Below are 7,865 nucleotides of genomic sequence, written 5' to 3' on the forward strand. Positions count from 1 at the left end.
GGGAAAAAAGCGAAGAAGGGGTCCCTTTCAATTGAGATTTATAGATTTGTCCTAATGTTCTGCAATTTTTCTTCCATCCCACCCAGATTTTATTACCCAGATCATTTTACCTCTTTCTTTGAACAAAAGTAGCTTATTAAGTTATTAAGCTTTCTTCATGCTTCTAAAGAAGGTAAAGAATAGTGAGACAAACAAAAAAAGAGTGTTTCTATTCTGTTATCTTTTTTATTCCCTATGGGTCCAGTGGCATAATTTACCCTGATCTATTATAAATTTTCACCCCCAACTCCTTCCCATAATTTTATAACCTATGAACAACCCTATATCATAGAGAAAATCCACCCCTTGCATATTGCATCTTGGGCAGTTATTCATTTTGTCTAATTCCCATCCTTAAAAGAATATTGGGGGAATAGTTTAATTGATGAATAATTCTAAACTGAGTCAGTTTATGATTTTGATTTTAAAGAATTTGTTTATACTCCTTTGGTATTCTCTACCATTCCGCCATGGTAATTGGGAGAAAGCTTTTTTTCCCATGAGGCTAAGTTCACACTGCGGAATCTCCAGACAAAAGATGCCATGGGCAGCACATCGGACCTTGCAGGCTGCATTTCCGTCCCCCATAGATGGCAATGCATTTCTGAGTTGATCTTTTGGCGGATCCGCACAGAAATGCATTGCCGTCTATGGGGATGGCAATGCAATTTATGCGGTCCTAGCACCACCTGCAGGATCTCCTGTAGAAATTCCATCCGGAGATTCCGCAGTGTGAACCCAGCCTAATAGTTAGCTACAACATTTAATATTTTTTGCCCTTTCCATTGAAATCTTTTAATAAAAAAAAAGAAAGACTTATTTTCTGTCAAGTCATCAACATTTCTTTTATTAATTCGAATTAATAAAGAAAAAACTTTCATCAGTAGATACTGAAAACACATGTCTAAGATTATAATATCTATGGGGGACATTTATAAAGGTATTAATAACCTTTTTTGCTTACAAAAGTCTCACAAAAAGTCTCACATGCGCCAAAGCCCTTTTTTGTGCAACCTTTGTGAGTGAGCAAAAAGTTATAAACAGCCTTACCTAAGCCAATTTCAGTTTTCACTTTGTAGTGATCAGGTTTTTATGATGTGCAAAAGTCGCATATAGGCAAAAAACTTTGCAAACCCTTTACAATAAGTCGTAAGTTTACTCCAGGTCTAACCTGGAGTACAAAACTTCCATAAGTGAGCAAATTAAAAAAAGTTGCAAAAAAGTTTCACAGAAGTTTTAAGCTGCAACTTTTTTGTTTTGCTTATGTGCTCCAAATTTATCAACCCCGTGTTGCTATGATAAATATCTAGCACATAAGCAAAACTAAAGCAAGAAAGAAAATGGGGGGAATTTAGCAAGGGATATACACAGGATTTTTGGTGTACAAAAGTCACAAAAAAGTTGCATGTGCCCCTTTTGTGTGACTTTTAGTGGTACGCCATTCTTAAAATCCAGCTGTTTTGGACAAGATTTGTTTTTACTTAGCTGTAGGCAGGGATTTACTAACAGTGACTTTTGATTAAAAAAACGCAAAAAAGGTCACAAACAGCCTAAAAAGTCGCAAATGTACACCAAAAAAAAGTTGGCTTAGAAAAAGTAGTGTAAAGTCCCGCCCGCATCTAAGACCTGCTGACTGTCTGCATCTATCACCAGCCGCCCGCATCTATCACTGTCTGCCCGCATATACCACCCGCCACCTGCTGTTGTAAGAATACAACTCCTAGCATACCCTTAAAGTGAGGACATGCTGGGAGTAGTCTTACAGTAGCTAGCAGGCAGGGGTCAATGTGGCCGGGGGTCAATGTGGTATATGCGGGGGGCGGATGGTATATGAGGGGGGTTTGGGGGCGATGTGGTTGCATACAGTGGGTGTATGCAGGGGGCAGCGGGTGACAGATGTGGGCCTGCAGGCGGTGGGGAAATTTCATATTCATGGTAGCCAGCTGGGGAGTGGAGCGCTTGTCACCTGCACCGCATGACCACAAATCCCAGCATGCCCTTACAGTAAGAAACATGCTGGGATTTGTAGTTGTGTGGTGCACGCAGGTGACAAGTGCTTCGCTTCCCGTACGGCTCACAGGAATATGAAACTACAGCACTGTAGTTTCATTTTTCCCTCCTGAAGCTGTAATTGGCCGAGACCCCTGGGCCAATCAAAGCTCCAGGAAGGGAATATGAAATGACAATGCCGTAATATTATATTCAAGGTTCCCGACTGGCCTGCTCTGCTCCCCACCGCCCGCCCACCTGCTCGCATCTATCACCTGCTACCCAACATCACAGGGGTGCCAGGAAGAGGCGGTACCAACAGGTCCGAAGCATTAAAAATGGCACTCCTGGGCTTAGGAGGTAACAGGCTGGCATTATTTAGGCTGGGGTGGGCCAGTAACAATGATCCTAAACCACCCTGGTAACATCAGGCTGCTTGGTTGGTATCGTGCTGAGAATGAAAAACACTACATTTTTGAAAAAATATTATTTATGAAAAAAATGTGTGTGGTTCCCCGTATTTTCATTCTCAGCACGATAACAACCAAGTAGCAACAGCCTGACGTTACCAGGGTGGGCTGGGACCCTCCCCAGCCTAAATAAAGCCAGCCTGTTACCGCCTAGGCCCGGGAGCACCATTTTTGAAGTTTCGAACCTGTTGGTACCGGCTCTTTCCTGCACCCCTGTGGCGGTGGTTACCGGGGTAATAATTGGGGGTTAGCACTAGCTGTTTTTTGGGGCTAACGCTAAGCCCGGCTTAGTAATGGACTCCGTCTATTAACAGCTTCCACTACTAATTCTGTTAAAAAACTTCAAAAACAGGACATGTTTAAAAAAAAATTATTCCAAAAAACACTCCCTCACAAGCCCTCATTAACCATTTTATTAATATTAAGCAAAAATAAAAATGCTGGTCACCATAGTCTGAAGTAGTCCTTTGCATACACAGAACTGAAATGAGAAAGAAAAAAAAAGTGGTAAAAAATGAAATAAATACATATATATCGGACATTTTTGTTACAAATGCGGCTTTAGAGCAGAAAAGTCACAGAGGAGAAGAGGTAATGTTACAAAATGGTGTTATGAAGTCATTGCTTGTTTTGTATGCAAAAAAAAGTGTTTTTGCTTATGTATGGCAAATTTATCAACCCCCCCTATGATAGTATGATAAATGTGTCACACGTAAGAAACACTTACCCATGGAAAACAGTGTACATAAGTCATGATCCATATTTCTGTGTGACAAATTTATTTAGGGCAGTACCTCCTAAACCCGAAATATACCACAGCTGTGCAGCCATATATTAATCTCTAACGTGTGGTACTGCCAAACCACCAGCATCCTTAGACACCCATATTGAATTCATCATCTTTCTGACTCTCTTTCTTCCTAAAATCAATTTTATCAATTTATTTTTAAAATGGATAGGAAATGTGTCTAAGAATCATAGAATTCGAGGTAATATGGTCATCTTTGTTAGGGCACTCTAATCTGCCACTGAGATCGGGAGCTTGAGCCAAACAGCTATTCTTCTTTATAAATTTGCAAATAGGTAAATTAAATTGACATGAATAAATTCACTTAAATCTGCCATTATTTTAACCCCCAAATATAACAAAAAAATCTCATTTATTTAGAATCTTATGGCCATCCAAGTTATTATCTAGAGAGAGGAGGCATGACTTGTTCCAGTTGATTTCAAACCCAGATATAGCCCCAAATGGCTAAATGCTAGTAATGATGTTTCCACAAGACATCATCAGCATAGCTGAGAATCTTAAATGCCCTCCAATCCAAACCCCTCATATGGCACATGCATCCATATACAAAAACAAAGGATTTATAAATAGAAAATGAAAAGGAGAAAGGGGGCAAGCAGGCTCAAATCTATTTGTAACACCTAAACTACGGGATTGAAAATTTTATCCCCTATCCTAAGCATAGGGGATAAGTTTCAGATCGCGGGGGGTCCGACCGCTGGGGCCCCCCATGATCTCCCGTACAGGGCCGCGGCTCTCTGCATAGAGAGCGCGTGTCGACCACCGCATGAGGCGGCGGCTGACACGCGCCCTCCATTTACTGCTATGGGAGAGCCGAAGTGCTGCCTGCTTAAATTTCTGGCTCTCCCATAGCAGTGTATGGAGGGGGCGTGTCGGCCGCTACTTCGTGTGGTGGTCAACACACCCTCTCTAACCAGAGAGCCGCGGCCCCGTACGGGAGATCGCGGTGGGCCCCAGCGGTCAAACCCCCCGCAATCTGAAACTTATCCCCTATCCTTAGGATAGGGGATACATTTTTCAATCCCGTAGTTCTCCTTTAATTCCAACTCTTGCCCTGGGGCTACATTATAATGTCTCTACCATTCCCATCATATCAGGGCCAATATTGAATTTGTCCATCAACCTTCATGGAAAACCCCACTCCACCGTGGTGAAAGCCTTAGTGGCATCCAGTGACATGATAGAATGGGAACTCTTTATTTCCATTTGAAAGGAAGTGTATGCCCTATGAATATTGTCAAATAAATTTTTAACAGGCAGGAAGGTGCTCTGTTCAGAATGTATAACATCAGCAGAGCACATTTTGTGGGGACAGGCTTTTGCAAAAAAAAACTTCTATCAGTGTTGAGCAGCAAAAAAGGGTGATAAGCCTCAACTTGGAGAGGATCTTTGTGTTTTTTTTTTTTGTTTTTTTTTTTAAGAATATCACAGCCTTTCTCATAGATGCTGGCAAGGAGTTTCCCTTTTAGAATAGATTAAGAACCTCTGTCAGTATGGGCAGTAGAACCATGTAAAATGTCCTATATATCTCAGAGAGGAAAGAGTCAACCCCAAAAAAGAATCTATTTAAACTATTTATTTTTTTTTTTTTATCAGATCATCAGCAGAAACTTCATCAATCTCTTTCTCCTGCTGTACAATACTGCTATCTAAATCTCTTACTGGCTTAATTGGGCTATATGATTTGCCCTAACTAATTACATTTGACAAAAGTCTATTAGGCCTGCCCCCTCCTGAAACCTCTTCTCTACTGTCATTGAAAATAAGTTTATTTTGAGATTTAAGCTCATTTTGTTTGAGTTTTGAGTATTTTCCTGAGTTGAAAAGGTAGCCAACTTGTGAATCAGATTTTCCAACAGTCTACCACTGCATCCTTTTCTTTATTTTTTTCCTTTTTTTTTTTTTTAAGTAGTTCACACAAATAAGCTTTAAATGAGTACTCCTGCTGCTCAGTGTTTAGAACAAACTGTTCCAAATGCTGGAGCCGGCGCCAGGAGCTTGTGATGTCCCATAGACTTACATTGTGGGGGTGGGACATCATTAGGGGCAGGGCTATGACATCACGACCTCCTGGCGCCGGCTCCAGCATTCAGAACAGTCTTTGTTCCAAACGCTGAGCACCGGAGTACCCCTTTAAGTGCATCCCACACAAACCCTACCACTGCCATCCCTTTATTAATATCGCAAAATGCCATAATCTCCTCTTCAATACCATCACAAGTACTGTTCAACAATATTCAGGTTGGATTGATTGAAAGAAAATCTTCTTACCCGATCCTTTCTTATAAAGTTCTAATAATAAAGCAGTATGGTCCAACAAGGCTCTGTGGGTGTATTTTAGTCTTTTTACTTTGGTAAAATCCAAAGCATTGCAGAAAATTATATCAATTATTTATTAATATAATTTGTTCAAAATATCTAATAAACCTCACACAACAACATTTTCAGGAAAACCTAGGAGCCTGAGGGTACACATCCTGGATCCGTCTTCCAAACCTGCAAAATATTTGACCACTGCATCTGCTTGTTTTAATGCAGCACACGTTTTCTTCTCCATCTCAATAAGTTTGTTTTTCAATCCTCTTGACCCATTCATTTATCTTGGTCTACTTGAATTTATAAATAGATTTTTTTTTTACTGAATTTCTGAACCTCAAGCAGTATTTCTCCCAACATGGCATTGAGTACTGTTTCCTAGACTTCCCCTAGGACAGCGATCTCCTCAACATAAGATTAGAGTTAAGTTGTTAATGCATAGTGGGAGAGTCCCAGGACACAGTATTCCACACAGCATCCATTTGTGAATACCATATGGCACACTGATGGCCCTGATATATGGTGAAGTTGGACAGAGGTTGTTAAAGGAAAACTGTCAGCCTGTTCACCCACACTAAACCCAATAGTGTGGGTGAACAGGAGTGCAACGAGGGGTCACTTACTTAAATAGTCTAGTAGGTCCTGAGATATGTCCCCCAGAAGATCTACATCCTAGTAAAGTGAATTCACAGACAATTAATGCGTAAATTGAGCCGGCAGAGCCCCACCTCCTGCACATGATTCACTGAATTTAGCAGAGAATCTTCAGCGGGACATATATCAGGACCTACTGGACATATTTAGCTAAGCGAACTCTCATTGGACTCCTGTTTACCCACACTATAACCCAGTGTATTAGGCTGACAATTTTCCTTTAATTGATCTCTGCTCCATTCCCATCTACAAAATTATGGAGGGGACTAAGCCCTCCTCACTCAGCTTCTTTTTGGCCTTCGGGAGCCAGCAGGCTATCCTGTTAACTTCCATGGTGAAGTGTGTGCGGGCAGTGTATTTTCGGGACTCAGTTACCACTAGTCATCCTGTTCCCACATACATAAAGTATTGCAAAAAAAAAAGATCTTGCTACACATGACCAGAGCCAAAGATGTGACCGCAGCAAACTTCATACACCAATGAGGACAGCAATGCAACCCAGCTCAAGCGCACAAGCAGCCTGTAATGCTCCCAGCATCCAGAAAGGAGACACACAGTCAATCAGCAATATTCAGATGGCGACCATCACGGATGAGGTTCAGAGGGGAGAGTCAGGTAGCTAATTCCTTCTGCCAGCAACTCCAATCTCTTGTATTTTATGTACTTTCCCATAGGGGCTACAGTTTTAATTTTTTGTGTATATTCAAGCATTGCTATATAAAATGGGTATATTTTCTGTGGGTTACATTGTTTCAGTGTATACACATTATTTTAATGCATCATTGCAATCTATTGTGAATGTCTCATATCTTTTCTCGACTCTAATGTGTTTACTTTTCTTTAGTGAATTTAATAAAGTATTATACATTGTACCTATATTTTAGGAGGTTTATGCATTAATTACACAATACAATATATATTTTTTGATAATACGTCCTTTAATAGGTGTTCTCTCTATTTTTAGTGTTAAGAATTTAATGGCTCTATAACTCCCACAGACCTCTCCTTCATGTGGTTACAAAAAGGGGTGAAGTGGAATCCCTATGGATGGGAGCCCACACTAACTTTTTACCCAGGGACCCTATCTCTGTGACTTAGTGCTCATATACTCCCATAGCTCAACCCCTCTGCCTATTCTCTATGCCTTTCATTCAATATTTATTGCCATATATACCCTTACTCTATCAGTGCTGCTTCTAAGTTTCTGTACTCTACTCTGTCTATTAAAATTTAAAGCAATAAAAAAAACTTGACAGACAATGGCGAACATGATGATTAAAATACACTACTGGACAAGAAATAGCAGTGGAAGTGTTAATTCCAATACCTGTGATGAAATGTTTTATTCATGCAATAATCTCTATTCAAATCAGAAGCTACAATGAAACAACCATGCATTAGTTTTGGTAACGTATCATAAATTCAGACTTTAAACTAACCAAAAATATGATATGTCCATCATGCTGTTCCCTGGTTATAATTGTCTTCTAGCACCAATTAGTTTTCAACCTTTAAAGCAAGATCATTGACTTCCTCATTATTCTTTATCAATTAACGCATAAAACAATTAGTCCCAAATGGATACT

This window comes from Hyla sarda, chromosome 1 (genome assembly GCF_029499605.1).
Source record: "Hyla sarda isolate aHylSar1 chromosome 1, aHylSar1.hap1, whole genome shotgun sequence".
NCBI classification, from domain to species: Eukaryota; Metazoa; Chordata; class Amphibia; order Anura; family Hylidae; genus Hyla; species Hyla sarda.